Source organism: Xiphophorus couchianus, chromosome 5 (assembly GCF_001444195.1).
Source record: "Xiphophorus couchianus chromosome 5, X_couchianus-1.0, whole genome shotgun sequence".
Lineage (NCBI taxonomy): Eukaryota > Metazoa > Chordata > Actinopteri > Cyprinodontiformes > Poeciliidae > Xiphophorus > Xiphophorus couchianus.
This window is the reverse complement of record NC_040232.1, coordinates 26,579,233-26,602,839: the sequence shown is the minus strand read 5'-3', so window position 1 is coordinate 26,602,839 and position 23,607 is coordinate 26,579,233. Positions and strand designations below refer to the sequence as shown.

Sequence of the window (23,607 nt, the reverse complement as noted above, 5' to 3'; positions counted from 1 at the left end):
CGAGACAGACCTCTGAGTTCACAGGAAAATAGTGTTTTTACAAAGAGACTACCGACTCAGTTTTAGGTTTTAACGTGTAAAATTGTCTGAATTTTGCGAGCGCAACTTTGCACGTTGAATCCCTTTGAGTGGGCAGAACAGCAATACATCCATTTAAAAGCCAATTTATTACAGGTAGATTGCAGATGATTTCTGATGGGTTAGAACTTGAAAACAGTAAGATAACGCTTTGTTTTTACCCAGGGCTATTGCTGTTAATGCCTCAGTTTCTGTCAATATTAAAAGCACTTATAAATATTTATAAATGCACTGCATAGCCATATATTTATGAGTGAACTGACCACAATCAAAGAGCAAATTGTACCTAGACATTTTGAACTATCCTATAGTTATGCAATGATGGCAAGCTGCTGGTATAGTCTTTTAAATCAGATTTACATTTTTTGGCAAAGATTATATGCACAAACAAGGAATTTGACTTTGGTCTCAATTGGTCATATTAAGCATAATCAAAGCAATGCTAGCCTTTCAAAATAACAATGACTGCGGGTATCTTCAGGATGGGAAAACTGCATGTGTCTGCAGAGGTGACCTTCAAATCAGAAGTGGACCCCTGTGGTAAGTAGTCTAAAGTGGCTCAAAGCTATTCAAAAGATGTGCCATCCCTTTAAACTGCTTTAAAAGAGAAAACCCTTGGGACAGCTGGAGAGCTGTGTTCGCTACAGGTTTTTTAATAGCATACTAACTACAGCATATGTAGATTGTTTTGTTTACTCTGGGTAAAATCCAAAGGCCTAATATCTATCCATTAATTTCCTTTTCATTTTGTACTGATGAAATAAACAATCTTTCACATCCAGGTTATATGATCAGCAATATGGCTAATGACAGAGGAATATAATGCATAACAAACTGGAGAGCTACATCAACACCCTAAAATGTTTGATCTCAGACGTTGTTTAATTCTGTCCTCAAAGACGAGCTGAGACTTGTAGAGAAGTTATCGATTTATCACAAATATCAAATATTTCAACATGTCAAAAAAAAAATCTGTGGCAGCCTGGCTTATGTGGTGAACAAAATTGTGTATGCTACAGTGTTAGATGTGCCATAAGGTGATGTCATTTTCTATGATGTCATGTGTTAAAGCAATTAAATCAAAAAGCTGATCCATAATAGTCAGACAGGGGTGTGCATAAGGCTGGCATGACACTGTCATAAACATGACATGACACCTGTTATGAAGATGAAGGAGTCTTCATGAAGTTGTCATAAAGTATCATTTGGTAAAAAATTTAACTTTTAATGCTAAGTTCCATTAAGACTCACATTAAAAGTCCATTAAAAGTGTCAACTTTGCTTTATCACTGTGAATGACACTTCACGACAACATTCAAAAACATTCATGAAGACTTCTTCATGTTCATGATAAGTGTTATGTCATGTTTATGACAGTGTCATGTCAGTCTTATGAATATCCCTTCAAATAAAGCGTTACCGACAGGGGTATTTGATTCCTCTACGAATATTTTTCCAAAAAGAAATTGTATAAAATGTATGTTTTTAGGACTCTACTGGTTAAAAACTCAATGCAAAGGCTTTGAGTTTTTAAAGTAAATTTAAGAAACAGACAGTTCTAAGAAATGCTAAGAAAAACACTTTTATTAGTCCTCTAACATCTGCTGAATGGTGTCACGGGGGGGTGACACGATTCAGCAGGCTCCACTGATGCTAAGTAGATAAACTTAAATGAGCATCACTGAGTTGATCTTGTTTCGCACTAATGAAGGCGAACCAGCACTCACACTAATAAAGGGGAATAATAACGTATAAAGAGAAGCAGGAACTCATAATAATCTCTGACCCTCAAAGAAAGTGAATAATTGTAAACAGGGTAAAAAAAAATTTAAAAAACATAGAGGAAGGACTAATTATTTAAGTTTTACCAGACTATTATCCTCCAATATGAAATATGTTCTCTTTTCTCATGAACCATTAATAAGAGGAAAAAAAGTCAAAGTCTGAGTGGGATAAACCTGGAGTGTATCTGATCCCTCTGAAGTAAAAAAAGAGCTTTGTTTGTAGTGGGACTGAAAAGATGTTCAATAATGTCATCTAACTTTAAGAATTTGTTGATGTTTTATCAGTTTGTCAACAGCTTTTATCAATACATTCTGGCTCAACCGGCCCTTTAAGAGCATTCATGATATTGATTTGGCCCAGAACGAAAAGGAGTTTGACACCCCTGCTCTACATCTTTGTAGCATTAAAAGGAGAAAATCGCAGCCTGCTTATTGTCTTCATTAAATAGGATAAATCTTTTAGAGGGACCCGACACGATAGCCTGACTACACTGGCAGCAGCATGTTGTACTTTCTAACCATGTCATCTGATAATTATACCTTCTAACATTATTATTGCTTGACATGGCAGCTCCCATGTTGCTCTGAAAGGTCAAAGGATACAATTGGGAGAGGGATAGTTAAGACATTGATAGACTTACTAACAAGTCAGAATGCTGAGACAGCAATCTGTGGCTTCGGCTGAGGCTGGCTGCCTCATATGTACCGTATATGTAAAGGTCAGAAGAAGTAATCGAATTGCCAAGCAAGTCCAATGATGCTTTTAAAACACAACCTCAACATTAGCTCTGGCACGCCTGGAAAATCTGATACAGCTTCACTAAAAAAAAACATGTTAAATGCTTGAGATTGCACACATATGGGCTCTTTTTACTAGATAGATGGCTTCCAATGGTTATTGACTGCCCTGGGTTTTATTTGAGGGCATCAGAGTGAAAGGTTTGCAAAGCATACTATTTCGCCACAGGTCTGTACATTTTTCTTTTGAGTTAGAGTTTCTCTACCTTAAAAGAGCAATATTATGTGTTTTCCATCCACATATAATTATTTCATTGCACAATCAAGTCACTATGCTACCCGCTGTAATAAAGATGCTATTTATAGTAAATATCACTTAAAAGAAATTTGATTTTGTAATTTAATGTCTCCAAATTGGATTTCTGTCTTTCTGAAACTCCTCCTTCAGGAAGTCATCAGAACATCGCTCCTCTATTAACCTAATAGAAACGCCGTTTTCACCAGTGTTGAACTGAGAAGTAGCTTCTATAATGAGCTCAGCAGATGTGTTGTTCAACCAGGCGTTTGCTAATTGCTGCTGGCTAGTCTGAAGGAGCAGAGTGAGGGAGTCATAGGGCAGGGCTGCTCTGTGAGGCGGAAGCGTGGAAGCTCGAACACTGCCGCTCTGAGGGGGAGTTGTGTCTCAAAGGCGGCGCTCGGTCCACTCAGGCGTCTTTCACAACTGAATGGTTGCCACGGGAGATTAAAACATCTCTCAAATATACATGAAAGAATCAAGGCAACACTCCAGGTAGGCTTTTGATGAGGGAACAACGTTATAACATGATGTAAATCTCAAAAAAGGACATTTAACATAATATTGCCCCTTTAACTTTGTTATATGCTGGGAAACAGACTTTCTCCTTGATATAGACAAACCAATTCTTCTTTTTATTTCTCTGGTACTACAGTTTTACAGTTCTCGCTGTGCACTGGGTGATATTATCTTAAGCTCATTAGAGGGTGGTAGAAAAAAAAAATCCTCACAGAGATCAAACAATCTTCAGCCAGTTTCGAGGCAGTGGCTGTTCTGTAAACCAATTTTCCTCTCTAAATTTAATTTAGTGGTTCTGAGTTGAGGCTTTGTCAGTGTTTTATCGGTGTGTGTTCAGAGTGGAATATTTCATGCAGTGCTGCTTGGAGACAGGAGAAGTTTGTTTCTTTTCTTTTACGAAATCTCTTGCTGAGTTATGTTTTCATTCCTCTTTATTTTAGTGTTCCAAAGTGACCCCATCGTTTTCATCCACGCGTAATTAAGATTAACACCTCGTTAGCCCTCTAATAGGTCAGAGATGATTTCATGGAACACGCTCATCTGTTTTCTCTCTGATAATGAGACACGGTATTTTAAATGTCAAGATGTAGCCGGCTGCAGGAAGTTCCATTAAAAAGCAAAGAGTAAGGAGGAAAAGAAGAGTCTGGTTATTTCTGAAGATAACAGCGATTAGGTTAGTACTCCCATGCCTGTGGTTGTGCTGTAGTCATAGCTTCTAACACTTCACCACGATAAACAGCGGCTTGACGAAAGACCGCCTTAACGCTAGTTTATGTGATTGACGCTTCCCAACATTTTCAATGTGATAGTTGAGTGGAAAAAGTCGAGATCAGGAAAATGTGAGCTTTTGTATCACGCTGCATATGTTTTTTAATAGCTTGAAAATAAAATACGCAACAGAAAAAGGAATAACGACCTTAAAATGGCCTTTTTGATACGAAGACAAATGAGAGTTAGCTACCAGTTTGTCTGGCTTTCCCTGTATTTTTATTTTAAGGTCATGATTTTGTGAAATTTCTAAGGTTCCAACATTCATGATTTAATCAGGATGTATTTCGAGGTTTCTACAGTCATGGCCAAATGTTTTGAGAATGATTCAAATGTTAATATTTACAAAGTCTACTGCTTCAGTTTTTATAACGGCAATTTGCATATACTCCAGAATGTTATAAAGAGTGATCAGCGTAACAGCAAAAAATTGCAAAGTCAATATTTGCCTAGAAAATGAACTTTATCCCCCAAAACACATTTCAACTTCATTGCAGCCCTGCCTTAAAAGGACCAGCTAACATTGTTTCAGTGATTGCTCCATTAACACAGGTGTGGGTGGTGATGAGGACAGGGCTGGAGATCAATCTGTCATGATTAAGTAAGAATGACACCACTGGACACTTTAAAAAGAGGCTGGTGCTTGGCGTCATTGTTTCTCTTCTGTGAACCATGGTTACCTCGAAAGAAACACGTGCAGTCATCATTGCACTGCACAAAAATGGCCTGACAGGAAAGAAAATCGCAGCTAGAAAGATTGCACCTCAGTCAACAATCTATCGCATCATCAAGAACTTCAAGGAGAGAGGTTCCATTGTTGCCAAAAAGGCTCCAGGGCGCCCAAGAAAGACCAGCAAGCGCCAGGACCGTCTCTTAAAAGTGTTTCAGCTGCGGGATCGGGCTACCAGCAGTGCAGAGCTTGCTCAGGAATGGCAGCAGGCAGGTGTGAGTGCATCTGCACGCACTGTGAGGCGGAGACTCTTGGAGCAAGGCCTGGTCTCAAGGAGGGCAGCAAAGAAGCCACATCTCTCCAGGAAAAACATCAGGGACAGACTGATATTCTGCAAAAGGTACAGGGAGTGGACTGCTGAGCACTGGGGTAAAGTCATTTTCTCTGATGAATCCCCTTTCCGATTGTTTGGGACATCTGGAAAACAGCTTGTTCGGAGAAGACAAGATGAGCGCTACCACCAGTCTTGTCTCATGCCAACTGTAAAGCATCCTGAAACCATTCATGTGTGGGGTTGCTTCTCAGCCAAGGGAGTCGGCTCTCTCACAGTCTTACCTAAAAACACAGCCATGAATAAAGAATGGTACCAGAATGTCCTCCGAGAGCAACTTCTCCCAACCGTCCAAGAGCAGTTTAGTGATGAACAATGCCTTTTCCAGCATGATGGAGCACCGTGCCATAAAGCAAAGGTGATATCTAACTGGCTCAGGGAACAAAACATAGAGATTTTGGGTCCATGGCCTGGAAACTCCCCTGATCTTAATCCCATTGAAAGCTTGTGGTCAATCATCAAGAGACGGGTGGACAAACGAAAACCTAGGAATTCTGACAAAATGCAAGCATTGATTGTGCAAGAATGGACTGCTATCAGTCAGGATTTGGTCCAGAAATTGATTGAGAGCATGCCAGGGAGAATTGCAGAGGTCCTGAAGAAGAGGGGTCAACACTGCAAATATTGACTTGCTGCATTAACTCATTCTAACTGTCATTAAAAGCTTTTGTTACTCATAATATGATTGCAATTGTATTTCTGTATGTGATGACAACACCTGACATACACACATGAAAACCAGAGGGCAGCAGATCATGTGAAAATATAATATTTGTGTCATTCTCAATACTTTTGGCCATGACTGTACAATGTACAGGGCTTATTATGACAAATTATTAATGAAGCTGATGCAGAATATCGGCATGTGTGTTTAGAGCACAATATTTCATGCAGAAAAATTAAAAAAAAAACCTAGACATTTTTATTGAAAAATGACACCCAAAGATGCACTTCAGATAATCTGACTGAGCTTGACAGTCAGAAATCTCAATCTAGAAGAGCGAAGCAGCTTTTAATACAGTAGGTGGCTCTTCAATGTCCAAGTCACATGTCTCTGATTTTTTAAATTATTATTATGAATAGTCTTCTTCTACTTTATAATTGTGCACTATTTTGTCTTAGTCTATAGCATAAAATGTCTGAAGACATCAAAACTGTGGTCGTAGTGTGGGCAAAAAAAGTTAAAAAGTTCAAGGGGAAATCATGAGATTTTCAAATTTGCAGCTGTGCTTTAGGATATTTTCCAGTGTTTTCCTTGCAAATGCAAACTCCTTGCTTCAGGACATTGCTTGTAGTGTGATTTAATATTCAGTTTTACTCTTGGCAAATACTGTGGTCGCATTCTCAGGAAAGTAAGTCACTTTGGGAAAGTGACATTGTCCTTTCTGAATCTGTGTAGTTGCTGTGGGAGAGGGAACAAAAACTAAAGCCAAGCATAAGCAACTATAGTATTCCATTGCTTATTATTCCTGTAATGTGGTACCTTAAACAACCTCACAAAATATTTTTCTTCTGAGGTATTTTTTCTGGTTTTTTTTTTTTTTTTTTTTTTTTTGTTTTTTGCACTGATTAAATTCACTGCTTAGTTTGTTTATTTTTTTAGTTTTTGGCAGGAAATGTCAGTTATGCAGAGCTTCTTATTTTTATTTTTTTTAAATAAATGCATTACTTACCATCTGGTATGACACAACAAACTCAATAAAAAGATAAATCCAATCAACCTCTTGAATCAACATCCACCGTGAATCATTTTTTAAAAAGTGAGACACAGCAGAAAGAACAGAAATAAACAAGTGTGTAATTTAGGCAAGAAAAAATAAAACAAACCATGGAAATTCTCAGATTACTTTCGTATTGCATGTGTCAGCAGGAAGCCCCATTAAGCCTGGAACATCCAACTTCTGTTGTCATTTTAATAAGATTTATATGTTGGGGGTTTGGAATCCGGGTCAGTGCCTTGTCCTCTTATTTATATTTCTGCTCCCAAAGGTTCTCGCTGTTGGCCGGTCAGATTATGCAAAGTCCTGCTGGAGGAAGTTAGAATAGAAATATCTTTTATTGTCCCCCAGTGGGGGCTGGGATGTAAGTCATTTTACCATGTGAATACATCGATGGTACATATCACAGAAACTTAGAATTCATGAGAGATTGTGACACATTGTGGTTAGACCTAGGGTAGCTTAAAACTTCCACCTCACTTTAAGCTTGACTGCAATTCCTAAATTCAAAAACCCCCTGTACACGTCAAAATCCTGCCAACGACGAAGGCAGTCAGACACAAGCAGGACGTCCTCACCTGGTCCACACTTAGGTGTGTTTAGGATCTCTAAAGCAGGACAGCAGCTTCACCGTCTGTGAGAACTTCTAGCTGCTTAGCTCAGAATTAGAACCCCCCTGGAGAGGGTAACCAAAGCAGTCAGTGTGCATCCTCCTGTGTCAGACTGGGGCTGCTAAACACTGCCAGACCAGAGGTATTAAAATTTATAAGCATCCCTCACACTCCAGTAAACTCTGTCTTCTGCCTGCTGATCTCAGGCAAATGATTTCAGAGCCTGATGACCAAAACCAAGAGAACCATGAAGAGTTTCTCTGCAATGGAGAAAAACCCTCAATCAGGATATGCAACAAACCCCAATCACCATCCAAACATTTAACCACCTTGGAATATGTAATTTTGGGTACTTTTTTTAATTGTATCACATTATATTAAATATTACATATATAACCTTGTTTTTCCCAATGTTTTTTCTGAAATTGTACATTTCTCTCCTAGAATAATACATTTTTCTCTTAGAATCATACATTTTCCACATAGTTTTGGACAGCTAACGTTGTTTGTCATAAAATTCATGTCAAAAATAACTTTAAAAAGCAACACATGTGCAGTCAGGTTCCCCTCTGTCCCTTTCCTCTCATTCTAGGTTGGATTTTCACACTCGCAGCTCATGTCCTCATGAGAGTCATTTTTAATTACCTCGCTCAGACAGTGTCTGACATAACATGACAGTGTTGCCTGAGGAATCTGATGAGGGAGCATTCTTCAGCTATCTTCCGTGGGTCGTAGAATAGACGGATTGGCACTTGGAACCCTAAATCGGTTTTTCAATCTGTGAAAGAGTATGGTAGTCACAAAGTTTAACCGCACACTTTTTTCTTTTACTTCAGTTGTAACAACGATTCTTGGCCGTATATGCGACACAGCTGGAAAGTCTGTCCACTGCGTGTAAATGGCACCAGATTTGGACATAAATGGATGTGTGAGTTGAGCAGTGAAGCTGTGTATGTGGCTATGGCACTGTTTGTACAAGAGTAGATAGCTTTCTTGAGAAATATGCAGTGTGTGTCTGCACACTCGGGGTGAAGATAGATCGTAGGATGTCATATCGCAGGGAAAAACCTGTGTGACTGATTCAGTCACAGATCTTTTACCTCACATTGGGGGAAATTTACAACTGCCGCAGTGTCTGGCCTGTTGCAACCCTGAAGAAATGAGTGAAGACAGGGTTACATTGCAAACAATCTGGATGTTTGGCGTCTGTTGGCACAGGGAAGACTGTAACAGTTGCAGCACGCCAGCTCTCGTGGAAGAGAGCCTGAGATTTATACTTTTTAGGCAACACAGAAAGCATAAAAATGGAAGTTGCTGATATTGGAGTCTGATTAAAAGTGCAATCGGACTCAATGCAAGCAAGGATGACGTACTGACGAGACATGAGTTTTTAAGAAGAAGCCAAAAGAAAAGCAATTTGGCACAGATTTTAAATAGTTAACAATGTAATTAAGACAATTCAACTTGGAAATGGAGGGAATCTCCACAGAATGACAACGCCATCATTATTTTAAAAGGAAATATGAAAAACATGGAGCTTTACGGCTTTGTTGTGACAGTTTTCTTCTGTTAATTGCAGTTGGTCTAATTATCAAAGCTACTTTTATAGATTTTGGCATCACGTCTCCGTTGGTAACGTGGAGATCTTGGCCGAGGCTTTCACAGTAATCTGTTGTAGGAGCTGGGTGAAGTTTCTGTCATGTGTGCTTGATTACAGCCTGGAAGAGTGCTGTGTAGAGGTGGAAGTAACAGAGGTAACGCAATCAAATGTCCTTCTAAAGTGCACACACGATCTTCTGCTTCATGTGAGCGACTGACGGCATCAAATTTGACTGCCCTGAGGGAGAACGCGAAACAAATGACAACTAATTCATTCAATAATTAAAACATCACTTTGTATAATGAGCACTTTTGAATAATGAGCTCAGCAGATGTGCAGTTCCACCGAGCGTTTGCCAATCGCTGCTGGCTAGCCTGAAGGAGCTGAGTGGGGGAGTCACGACGGAAGCAAGGTGGAAGCTCCGAGACTTGGAAACTGCAGCTTGGAGGAGGAGCTTTGTCCTAGAAGGCGGCACTAGGTCCACCCAGGCGTTTTTCACAGCTAAATGGTTGCTATGGGAGATTAAAGGATTTCTCAGTCATGCATGAAAGAGTGTAGGCAACACTCCAGGTATGTTGTTGATGAGTTAATAACATTATAACATGGTGTAAATCTCAAAAAGGTTTAAATTACATAATACTGCCCCTTTAAAAAGAACTAAGATCCTTTCCTTATCCATTAACTCATCATGCCTCTTTAGATCTCTTACTAAGATCATAGTGATCTGCCATGCCTGTTAAAAGCTCAAAATCTGAAGGATTCATTCATATTGTACTTTTAAAAAATCTACTGCTGCAAGAAAATGCAGCCAAGTAAGCGTTGTACCACATGTTCTCAAACGCATATTATGACTTACTAAAAAGAGTGTGTTTGCAGCTTTCAGTTCTTCATGTTTATTAGCTAATTGAGACCAGACCATAAAATCGTGCCGAATTGAGGAAATACAATATATCAGGTGTGTCCACTGCTACAGTACTGCATTATTGCAACCTTGACACCCATTATGAGGCTGTGCTCGTGTGTCATCTCCTGACACATTTGTGCTCTATTAAAGCCATTAAGTAGAATTAAGTTTTGTTTTTTTTAATTGAAACCCTTTTCGTCTTTCTTGTGGATGCTTGTTGTCATGGAGACAAAGCAGGTTTGGCAGATCAACATCTGGTTCCGAGTAAAATTATGTTTAATCAGGTCATTCTGGCTCTCTGCCAGCCTCCAGTTCTTTTCCCTGCCTTTATGCTGCTTCTGTTCATCATCTTTAAGCTCCACCAAAGTAAGCTAATTAATAGAGCAATATTGACTCTTTTAGTCAGCAACCGATTTGGCATTATCACAAAGCTGCATCTACATTGATTCCAACTGCATTTCTTGGCCTTTTGTTTATTTGAATTTGTCACGAGCCCCAGCTTGAAGTACTTCATTCTTACATTAAACAATGGAGGAAATAAGTACAGCTACACGATGTTTATTTAATTTAATTGTGAATCACTAACGTGAAAGTTGCTAGAAAATGTTTTTTTCTCTAAACTACATCTGCCTGTGTGTCACTTTACTGACAGTGGGATTTATTTTGCAGTGTTTTGGGGACCTCTGCTGGTCAAACAAGTGAAGCAATCTGAAATATTTACAAAGCATATCAGAAACTTTTATGACAAAAACACAAAACATACAAATAGTGACCTCACTCCCCCAAAGAAAAACACCCACACAATGCAAAACAAATAATTACCACTGCCCATTATATGTTTTTATAACATAAAATCTCATTATGTAGAAAATACATGGCTGCATTTCATCTCATAGCTCACAACATTAGAAAGCATTGAGACCTTTGCTGTATAAAAGTCTCAATGCTTTATACAGCAACCTCAGAACCAGCAAAGGTTCTGAGGTCAGAGGTCATCACCTGGATGTCTTGTCAAGGATTAATAGTCTCCATATGTGGAGAGCATTCTACACTGAACGCTGTCTCACATTATTCTTGGTTCTGGAATATTCTTGACAAATATGCTTAAGTAGGATTGTTAAGGTGAGATCCCTCTTTGACAACTGTACAATTAGAATGAGCAGGATCATAATATGAGAGCTCAAAAAAGAAATATTAGCGAAAGTCAAAATCCAGTTTGATGATGTCGGTGTGGGGAGGGGGGATCCGACAGCAACACAAAGGTGTGAGTTTTGAATCGGTTTGTTGGCTTTTGTAAACACTAGTGTTGCACAAGTAACCTTTGACATGTTCCAAGCACTTTTACGTATTTGACTGACTCATTCCCCACAGTTTACCGCTCTGATGAAGATTATAGCACCACAACAATCAGACAGAGGGAACGTTCCAGCTGTAAGGGGCTCAAGTTTAGTGTGTTTGTCAGAATATTGCTATGTCTTTAACTAGCCATGTGGAATATTAACATTGATGCAGAGGCAGAAGCAGGCAGTGATGAGAAAAATTATTGTCTTCAGGACAAACAGTTGGTGCTTAAGAGATGGAAGATGTAGCTGAGGCTTGGGGGTCATTCTGCTAAATGCTAGCTTTATCATTGTCCAGCAGATGAAAAATGGACTATGTATTGCCTAAGACTTTTTTACTGGCTACAGATGCACAACGATGTGGTTTCGTACTGTCGTTGCTGCCATGCTGAAATGAATACCTCCTTATCGTTATTGACTTTATGACCAGACATCCAGAGGCTGTACCGCTAAAATCGATAAAGACCAATGTCATAGTAGAACATTCTTGGCAGATGAATTGGTTTTGATTGGTCCACTTTTTTTTTCTTTCTATTTTCAATTCTGGTGTTAGCTGAACATTTTGAAGTATAAGAGTCTTCTGCAGGTGGTGTCTTGGTGGTTCTTACAGCCCACAACCTATTTACTTTTTTGCCAACGTTTTTTAAACATCTCACCAGAGGGTATTTTGCTGGAACCCTATACTTTAATGCTTGTGATCGGAATGCTTTGGTTCTGAGATGTGGAATCAGAGTAGAAAAAAAGGTTGAATCGATATTATTTGTTTCATGAAAAAATAATAAAATTATTGCCAAAAAATATATAAAAACATGTGGATTTTTCTGTAAGAAGGGAGGAAATATCCATGAGAAACTCTCCTAAAGTGTTGTGTGAGAAACAATGTGGTGTAGCTATCCTCTGTCTGGTGCTCAAATGTCCTACAACAACAAACGCACCGCCACAAAAAGCGCGCATTGCCTTGATAAGGCTGATGAGGTTCACCTGTTGGTGTGACGCACGGAGAATTGAAGAGAGTACAGAGGGAGGAAATCACTTGCAACCAGACAGAAGGTGTTTATGCTGAGGAAAACCTACCAAAAATAAAACTGAACTGAAAACCTGTCACTGAGCTGTTTGGACAAGGAGATGAGAAGCAGCTAAGAAAAATATGGAGGTCCAGGTGAGCTAACCATTACGTTGTTTTCTCATGCCAGTATGTGTAGTCATCAGCTCCTGACATATTCCCACACAATAGGGTTTTATTTTAAGAGACAACCATCTGAAAAACTGATTTAAATATTTAAATTTGTTTATCAGAAGGACTTAAGTTGTATTTTGAACAGCTGTAGTGGCCTTTTGGCCTTTTTGGACCTTAGCCTTAGCTAGCAATAGCAACTTGTGTAAGCTAGCAATGCTCAGTTGTGTGAGCTAATGCTCTCTGTGAATGATTTACACGTAACTCAAAAGTTGATTTTAGGGTTGTTTTTAAGATAAAAAAAATCTAAGCTGTAATATTTTGCTTTTTAGTAAAGAAGCAAATTAGTTAAAACTAAAAACCTATTAGTAATTTATCACTTTTGTGATAAATTCTCAGCAAATATTTAGTTATTTGGGGAAAAATAACTAAAAACTGTACCCAAAATTCTTTTTAATGCATTACTGAATGTTGTTGAAATTGGCATGGCAAAACAAGTTTAGTTTTGTGATTTGAGGTTAAAAAAAACTGTCAAACACCATTTATGCCAGTGGTGCCTAAAGTTGATCCTCGCGGGCCGGCATCCTGCATGTTTTAGTTCTCTCCCTGGTGGTAGTAACAACCTTCTCAGCATGTCAATGTTCTTCTTAGGCCTGCTAATGAGTCATCTTTGGATCCAGTTGTGTTAAGGCAGGGAGAGAACTAAATCATGCAGGATACCGGCCCTTGTGGACCGACTTTGGGCACCCCTGATTTATGCTTGGTCTGTAGGTAAGTTTTATTAGTGGTTGGAGAAGATATTTAGGCAGGCCTTTTCTGGGACTTTTGGGATTTTATATTTTATATTTTCCCCCCCCATAACTTTTGAAATTGAAGTGCTATCCTCTTATCTATGTTGGCTATTTTCTAGACTTTTGACACCTCAGGAGAAATGAGATGCGGGGTGAGCTGAAAATCATGCTGTGGCATGAAATGTAGAAGCCCCATAGGACCTTCTTTGGTGCCATTCTGTTATTGACCTTGAGAACTTGCCTCAGAATCCACTTACTCACAAACCATCCGCACTATTTATTTTTTTATCCTTTGTCTGCTCTGCCGAGAAATAATTTTCACCACAACCTCCTTGGTGGTATACATAATTTATACACCTAGAGGAGAATAAAGGAACCTAAAAGAAATGTAATCATTTTCGCCAAACTATCCTTTTTTTACAAATCTGCTCTCCAGAGAAAATGGCTCATTTCTTCTTACTGTGTCTTAAAAAATACTGAAATTGTCATACTGAATAGTCACTCAAGTTTCAGTGTAACTGGCAAACTGACTGGAGTTGTGCCATTATGGGGCAACGATGGGGTAAAATCTGTTTAGGGTTTATTTGTAAATGGAAAGTAAAACTTAAATTACAAAGCAAATGTATTTTTTCTCCACTATTAATAGCAAACCATTACAGTAGATCTTCTGACATTGAAAAGATTACATTTATTTACTTTTTTTTGTCCATAAGATGTGGCATATTCCATGCAACAAATGTAAGAAATGGACAGGGGTTATTACAAATCTTTTCTGTCCGTCTTCCTTAAATGACACTGTATATATTTAACTTTTTTCCTAAATGTTGGAGTTTCTTGTGTACATGAAAACTTGTGTACTTAGTTGGACTTTTTCCCTACTTCTTACTGTTATGTACAAATAAAGTAGTCAGAAACCACTATTAAGCACATTATAGGTGAAACATACAGATATATTTTGTTGTAAAAGTTGCTTGCGATTAATGAGCATTTCCTTTGTCATATGGATTTCTAGTTTCCAAGTTCAAACAATGAGGACAGTAATTTCTGCCTTGATTACAATAGATGAATATTGAAATAGAAATGTTTCCATGGTTTTTTGACAGAACAGAGCCCAGTGGTGTTGGTGCAAGTGGCGGGCTGGCGTTTTGTATGGAGTAGATGGCGGCGCATTTGAGAGTGGAGAGGTTGCGTTTTGAGTTTCTGGTAGTGAGGCGTTGCTGGATGCGGAAGGGAGTTGTGAGATTGTGCCTTGAGATGACTTGAACAGCAAATTGAGGAAGTTTCACTGAGAGGAGGATCCAGGGGAGAACTCAGGATTAGAGTTGCCTCTGTATTTTTGGAAATCTCAGAGGATTTAGGAGTGTTTTTTTGAAAAATCCTGGGGGGCTGACCAAAGGTCATAGGACACATGTCAGCTGAATGGGCCATCCCTCCTTACCCTTATGCCTGACATTCTGAATTTCTAGCACCCATGGTGACCCCATGAAAGCCCACCAAAGAGGGCAAAGTTCACCAAAATTTGACTTCTAACATCCCAGATGGCTAATTTTCTAATAAATCCCCTCATCCACCACCAGAGGGAATAGTTGTCTGACACTGTGGAAATAGCTAGGGTTAGAGTGTAGCATTACAAGTCCACCGTCCTGTCTGAAAAGCATCTCTCCTGGCCAATGTACAGTAATACTGGGATGTCTGTGTTTGCTTTCCCGGCAACCTGGGAGGATTAACCACCATGGCGGCGGATTTCATATGGGATTTTGAGACACATGGGTAACGTGGTCTTTCTCTGAAAATAACATTAGGAAAATTCAGCGAGAGTAAGCTTAGCATGAATCCAGGTAATCAGAAGGAGATCAACAGAAGAAATTTCACAGTGGGTTAGCTGTACCACATGGATTGACAGTCAGACATCAAACCAGCTGCTCTTAAGCTCCAGCTGACGAGCTTGATGAAAAGCAGGTGTTGGGCAGGATGCACATCACTCATCCTCCCCCTTACCAAGGGACTCCTGCAGCTCAATGGGAGAGGGAAACCATAAAAATAAACTCCCCAGGTCCCTACCATTCATTTCATATTTCTAGAAGTTCTAAAATGTCTGATTTTATGAAGGCAAACTTTTACTGTCACAATGATAAATGTTTTTTTCAGTTCAGTCTGGTCATTACCAGATTTAAAGGATACTACATCCAACTTCACTTTTGATTTTTTTAATAAACAAAACACTAATGGAATCTGTATTTTTGAGCTTTTCATCACACTTTGTAGCTGTTGGCCAGATATCCTCACATTTTACTCAAGCATGTCTCTGTAGAATTGAATGTCAGAGTAGAGAGAGGCTGACTCAGCTGCAGGGTGCCCTGGTCCTGTTGCTACAGAACAAGCCTAAATGATCAGCCCTCCAACACTGGGCCCGACAGCTGGTCTGGGGTGAATGTTGTGATCTGTGTTTGGCTTTTAGTAAGCATGATCAACTGCTGGAACTTTCGGATGCCTTTTCTCTAATTCTACAGAAGCAGCAGTGGTGTACTTAGTTTTTGATCATGCTGCTCTTCCAATTGCACTTGGTCTTTACTAAACGAATACTGGATTGATAGACTCTGCCTGATATTTTTTGTACTTGCCAGTTAAATGCCACTTAACTCTTACTACCTCATACCGTATTAAGTTGAATTTGCAAAAAAAAGCAAAAGTCAGTCAAAAAACCTTATCTGAAATGTTAATTCTATTCTTGTTAAATATGACATGTTGGTGTGGTCCAGTATACTAAAATCACTGCAGTTTAGAGGTTTTCAGTTATACTCACCTTTACTGAGGTGTACTGTAGCTATTGGTCCTAGCTGTATCTATCTAGGATTGTTGATTTGCCCCAGATCTCCTAAGGTTCTGGGGGAAAAAAAACATTCAGTTATGATTTTTGTCACAGACCGAATTTGCTCATAATTAAACCAATAAAATAACACTGGGTAAAAGTGGTAAAGTTTTGTTTAACTCTGCCTTCTAAAACTGCCTACAAATTGCCATGGAAAGTATATTGTGTTGATGTACTGAAATCCTGATTAAATGTGTTAAAATTAGAGTTTAAGAAATCTGTTAGTGCAGCAACTTTATTTTCCATAAACAGTAATTACTGTAATATGTACAAGTGCACACTTGATGGCAGCATTGTGGCATTGGAAAAAAGTCAATGCCTCAACATTGACGTCATGAAGTCTACAGGATACTGAGAAACTGACAAATTTACCAACATTCACAGAGTACTTAAACTTATTCAGCTATTCTCTCATACCGTGAAACCTAATGGTTGCATAAAACACAGCAAGCTTATGCTCATAATAAATGTACATGTATGCACTATTCAGCTTGCTCCTTTATTTAATCCATTTTAGTGTTTAAATCAGTTTTTTTCTCCATATTTCATGTATACAGTGAATTCAAATAATTAAGTACCTGACCTGGAAACTTTTGCATATTGTCTGGTTTCCTGAGCTATTAAAATGATCTTTAGTATACATGTACCACCTCATCTTCACCTCCACTTTCTCAGGGGGAACCTAAATTACTTAGCAACTGTGGAAGTTGCTAAGTGGCAAGCAAGGTGTCCGAAAGGTGACTGTATAAAGTTTGTTGGGATAAAACATTATCAACTTCTAAGTAATAGAATGAGAAACTGACTTGCAGTCTTTGACCAACTATTTAGTACCAATGTTTATCAGTAACTCTTTGTTTTCAATAACAAAACAAACTGCCAAAGTCTTGTAGTACTGCTGTTTGTATTGTGATGGGTGGATAAAGTTATGATACTGCAAATAACAAAGAACCACAAAATTATACATTTATATATAATTTAAATGTATAAATTACATTAAAATTATATAAATATATATATTTTATATATATTTAAAATAATAAATATATATAAATATATATATTTGTTTTCTTTTTTTTGCTGTAGCTCTGCCAAGAACTGCCAGATCACTTGTAAGTCAAAATCTTGTCAATAGCAAAGGAATGTCACTGGTTTTAATCCTTTAGACGTATACCCCTTTTAATTCTTTCATGCCGAGTTGTTTTTGAAGAGTGCTTTTCTCACACTGAAATGTATTGTGGAAAAATGAAAGGGAAAGGGGTATCATGTATAAAATAATAAAAGCACCCATGTCCCGTCTCCATGGTGCTCAGTTATTCTCAGCCAGGAGTGAAGTTGCCTTGCGCCAGTGCTTTTCTAAATCAACATTTCTGTCGTAGACCAGCTTTGTCCTCTGACACGTTTTGCTCAGGCTAAATTTGATGACTCCCTCTCTGCTGCCACTTTCCTCTCGGATGGACCCCTCGGGGTCCAAGAGTGTCACGGACTGCTGCACCACCCCATCCCGATGTCCGTCACCCCCAGCACAGCCTTATGCCTTCTCCCCATCCCACCTCAACCCTGCAGTGCCGCTTTGCAGAGGCAGATTATACTTGATGACTTCATCTTAATCACATTGTTTCATTTTCTTTTATCAGTGTAGCCGTCATGCTACACTGGCTGCAAAATACTCCAGAAGTGGGTTCACACAAGCCTCTTATGCATTCACATGTAGGGGAGAGGAATGCTCACAACCCAGAACTGCTTTTGATTAATTTGAAGGAAAAACTTTAAAGTCAAATGCTGGATGATTAAATTACTTTTTAAATGGCTGTGACTTTTAATCTTTAACCACAGAGGATTTTTCTGATTAATGTTGGAGCAAAACAAAGAAAATTAACAAGTGTTGAATATTTGTGTAAATTAAATTTTTAGCCTTTGTTTCATATTATGTTGTGTGCTCTCACTTAGTCTAATTGGAGATAAGACACCTATCATTCATGTAGATTGTGATTTTAATTAACTGTTAAGATTTAATAGAGTTTTATTGCCATGAGAGGTATGCTGGAGGATCCAAACACAGGAGGAACTGTGACGAAATGCAACACACCGTCTCTGCATTACAAATATGTGCAAAACTTTCAGTATTCTGCCATTGCCAAAAAAAGCACAATTTTGCATTGTGGCACTTTCAGTAAATAAAAAACGCAATTAAAAAGTCCATGTGAATGTTTGTTCACACTACAGGCCATAAAACTTACTGCATCATCATCATCCTCCTACCACTTCCTGTCATCGTTGTCTTTTCCACCAGCAGTAACATCTGGTAGTTGATCGTGACTGTTGTGATGCAAAGAAAAAAAGTTGCCTTTGCAGTTTTGTGAAATACACTAATTTTGATGCAGCACAGAAAATCACTCTATCCTAACAAAGTTTTTTTTTTTCCCCAAACTTGCAGTGTTTGGGAAAACACATTAAGCAAATCTTTGTAATTCCAGTTTTGAGTTTTAATGTCAATGGAAACACAGCTAGAGAGAGTATATAAATTAAACTTGGATGCAGACCGGGCACTAATTATTGTGTAGCAATTGGCGAGGCAGAACTAGAGGGAGGGATCCGAGGGCAGCTGACCAGGGGAAATAATGAACACAAGAAAACACAAGGGGAAGGCAGTTTTTAAGAACTATAGCACACAGCCAGAAAAATGACTTAGAAATACAAAATGGATACAAAATAGCTGAAAAGCCAAAGAAAGCAATTTGATGGCGATAATAAAAATGAAGAAGGTTGGGTGAAATGACAAACAAACCCCTGCTACGTACTTATTCAATAGTGATTAAAGTAGTGAGGTTCTCACTATAAGTAATTTCACACATTAAAATAATAAAACAAATGCAAAGCATAATCTCCATGCTTTTGCTTAAAAAAATCTAATAACTGAATACTTATTGCTGCTAGAGGCTGTATTAAACTGCCTGATCCGTTTCTCAGTCATGCTTCATGCATCATTGCACAATTAACTTTTTTCTATTATGAAAAGTCTAACATGTTGATAACATATCTACTTTGTACATTTTAATACACATAAAATGCCTGGAGAGGAGTTATTGGTAGCATCAGATGTTAGTTTGGTAACATAAGTTATTTAATCTAAAAATTAAATTGGTACAAAACTACAGGAGCAACTACTTTTTTTTTTTAAAGCAGGATTTTTTTTTTTTTTAGTTGGTACATTTAAAACAAACAAAAGTCAGCATCTGAAACTGTTGAAGAGCTTGTATGATTTCAAAAAGTGTAATGGAAACTGTAATTTTGTTTACAAATTTCCCCTGAAATTATTCGTACCCTTGACAGGTTTAGGTTTACAAGCATAGTTTTTACAACTGGAAGTAATACTGATGCTTTTGAGTAGATGGAGCCAAAGATTAGGGTAATGGCAAAGAGGCTTTTCAGCTCATCGACAAAAATCAGTGGAAGGGTGCAGAAAATTGGCCAGCAATAATAAAAAGGCCTCAGTTGCTTTAAGGCTAATAAAAATGTTACAATTGATTATTGAAAACTTTTTAATTTTAGATGTGAGCATTTTTAAATAAAATGTAAAAAAAAACAAAACTTTTATTTTCAGAACTACTTCAATCTTTTGAAAACTGGCTGTCTCAGCTCCTATCAGAAATAAATGTTTTACTTGAATGAAATCAGCTAAATCTTGAATCTTATTCAAAATATTCAAACAAATTTGAATAATTTTGGGTTTAATTGTAGCTGTTAACTCACTTTATGTATTGTAAATGATTTTGGAAATCTAAAGACATTATCAGAAAAACTATGGATGTTAAACGGTTGACGTGTCTGGAACATGCAGCGGCCCTGCACCACTTCACCCACTTCCAGCAGTTTTGACCTTGCTCTAACTTCAGACACACACTCCCAGAAACATGGGTTTTCTTGGACGTGGCAGGGCGCCAAAATAAATAACCTGCCCTCAGAGCGTCAGCAGAACCGCAAGAAATCCAAAACCAGGTCCCGGCCCCGGCGGCACTCACTCACAGGGCTATCAGCGAATGACTTGCTGAAATTTTAATTGTCCGAATGCATCATGTGGTTTGGAAACAAAATCAAATCAGGACGGATCATCCTTCCTCTTTGACGCCCATCCAAAAGGAGAGTAGCATTTTTGATTAGGGTTTCATTTATTTATTTTAGCCGGCTCTGATTTCAAGGTCGGGTTACACCAACTTGAGGGACAAACAGATGACATTGTATGGATAGGTAATTCAAGAGTCCGCATGCTTTGATCCTCACAGATAAGAGGGAGATAAGGGACAGGTGTCTTGTAGAATAGAGGACATCCATCCAGAAATTCAATCGCCGACGCTCGCTCAAAAAAAAAAAAGAAAAAATGGTTCCCATGGAATGAAGAGATTGATATCCATTCCTTCCTCCAATTAAGAAGATCAGAATTCCATACATGCTGACGCGTCTTGAGTGGCTGCCTTTTCAGCCGCTTTTCATTTCAACCTAAGCACTTCTTTTTGGAAAGCAAAGTTTCTCGAAAGTTTTATATTACGTAGCAAATACGAGTCTTCACAGCCACTGTCTACAGAAATGACTTCAGTTTGCAGCTGAGACATTTCATTCAAAAATAGGGTTTGTTTGTAAGGAGATAGTACGAGCAATAAAAATTGAGGTTCTCAACAATTTATGAAAACTTTTGTTTTAAACAAAGATATAATATATTAGTCTGAAATGTTTTTATATTTAACTTCATAAAAGCACAATTGACTTCCAGTGTGGCTTTTTCTTCTTTTTTTTTTTTTTTTACTACTTATTCCAAAAACAAAGAATTTTTCACCTGCACCATGACATCCTCAAGGTACGTCTACCTTCCTACACTGGTAAAACTTGATGAGAGATCAGAAGCAAATATTAGTGGATAAACAGCAACAAACATCTGATATCTGAAGTAAAAAGTAAAAACAAATGGAAAAGGAGCTAAACCGAATAAAAAAAAAAAGTCACTGAGAAGCAAATGATTACAAACTGCTGTTATATCCCAAAAGAATTTAACTACACCGTTGTGATGAAGTTCATATTATAAAAAGAAACCCAGATATGATGATCCGTTTATATAGTTCATGTTCTTTAAGACTAAACAGTCTGGTGGCTTTGGAGTGTGCCATCTTTGCTGGTTATTTATTGTATAAGCCATTAAAAATCATGCAGTAAATATTCATTGCAAGCCAGCATATCATCGCATAAAGGCCATGTCTAGCAGATTAAAAATGCATTAGGAGTAATGGGACTTGAATACCTTAGTGGACGCCTTTCAAATGTGTCAACACAGCAAGAAGCAACTGAAGATGTACAATATGACACTTTCAGCACCAAACGTTGACACTCTAAGGAAAAGTAGGACACCCCAATTTAATTTTTGCTGTTCATTAAGAAATAGTCACATTTTAATATCCAAGTTGATGATTCTTAAACAAAGAAACCCATTTTTCCCATTAAATGGGTTATGAAAAAAGGTTTTATAGCGAAGAAAAAATTTACAATACATCGTTCTTAGAAGTCTTTTCATAAATTTCTCTGTATTTATGGAAAGTCTGAGTCTTTGTTTTCTCTGGCAAACTTCAGTCTGGCCTGATTCATCTTTCAGAGCAAATACTCTCCTTGCCATTTAGCATCTTGCATTTTGTTTTTAACCTGTCCAGGGTGTACCCCGCCTCTCGCCCGAAACGTTCGCTGGAGATGGGCACCAGCACCCCTGCTAACCCCACTAGGGACAAGGGTGTACAGAAACTGGATGAATGGATGGATGGCATTCTGTTTTTAGCGTAAACCTGTCGAATTCAGTTGCTTTGAATATCCCCCATTTTATAGACTGTTCTGTACAATGGAATAATAACTGAACTCTTTAAATCTCATCAGTTTGATTGTATATCACATTTCAATAACAAGGCAGTTCAAAGTGTTTTACATCATAAAAACACACAAACTACAACTTGTGCTACGGCTCTGAGGAGAAAAAAACTGCAACTAAACTATTTATGAGCATATGTCTGCCAGAATTAAAGCCTTACCCAGGCAAATAAGAACACCATTTCTAAGGAACGTGAATTTCGGCTAAACCCAACAAGCAGTTTTCACTTGCCTGAAAATATTTGACTTGGCTAAACTCCCAAAACTCTGAACATTTACCAGGTTCCACAAGTATAAGCAGTGCAACATCATTTTAAAACATATCTTTAAACAAATTTGAATTACCGGAAGTTAACTGTGCGCAGGTAACAGTCGGTTGAGTTCAGTGGAGGCTAAATTATGCTAACATCCAAATCGCATTACTCTAAGCTCTCCATGTTAAACCAGAAATGTTTCAGGCAAGGCTCAGTCATTAAGTATTACAGAATACGTACCATGTGTCCAGTGAGCCGACTGTTGCGGAAATGATCGAGAAGATCTCCTTACAGCAGCACGGAGAAGAATGAACCCAGGTTTGATGTCTTGTTTAAACCAGCATATTAAAAACTAAAAGCGTTCAAATGTATTTTCTTCTGTTTGAATAGTTTAGTAATGTTACTTGGATTTCTCAGTATTCTCAAAATTGCTAGAATATATTTGTGGGAAGCACAGCCTTTCATAGGGTGACTTATTTTTTCACAGATGCATATTGTAGTAGTTGACATTAAATTTAATGAACAGAAATCGAACATCTTGGTGAACATGATCCTAAGGGTCCCTCCCCCCCACTTGCATATGAACTAAGTTAACACAAATGATTTAGTGCATGGTTGTAAAAGCAAACTAACAGCAGTTTTGTAGCTTTGCACTCTTCTTGCTGTAAGCAACAATATTTGACGCAATTGCACTGTTTAAACAAGAATACCCGAGATGACCAGCAGGTGTCAGCTTTGCATAAGAGAAGAAGTGACAATTTCTTTCCTGAAACTTGGACCACTGAGACTTCTTTCAGATTACCTTGAATGTCAAGCCCGTTTTGGAACATTTTAATATTAAAAACATAAGGTTCATATTAGAATTTTCTTAATATGGCTACAGGTTAGATTGTAATCAGTAATCTTCTACCAAGATTATCAAAGATTGTTGAACAATGAGAGATGACATTTGTCCATGTTTTCCATGTGTCTTAGTTTTTCTAAAAAGACATTGTGGAGAGCCCAGAAGATAGGTTAGGCTCTACTTTATTTACAACTGAGCTGCTGTTGGAGTACCTCACAAAATTACACTGTTTTTTCCTCACAATAACTATATGTTAACACTTTATTGGAATTTTAAATTAGATATAGTAGTGCACAATTAAGCCTGTACAAAATGTTCTTAGTATTTCCAGGTATTTGGTATTTAGTAGTCTTCCATCAAC

At 38.0% G+C, this 23,607-nt stretch overlaps 1 long non-coding RNA gene across 1 annotated transcript; it reads left to right on the top strand.

The window, feature by feature from the left end:
• Window positions 1-12,418: 12,418 nt before the first annotated feature.
• Window positions 12,419-18,056, top strand: LOC114145538 (uncharacterized). Its single transcript, XR_003595728.1, has 2 exons — window positions 12,419-12,575; window positions 17,659-18,056. It is a non-coding gene; the product is annotated as an uncharacterized LOC114145538 (long non-coding RNA).
• Window positions 18,057-23,607: the final 5,551 nt, after the last annotated feature.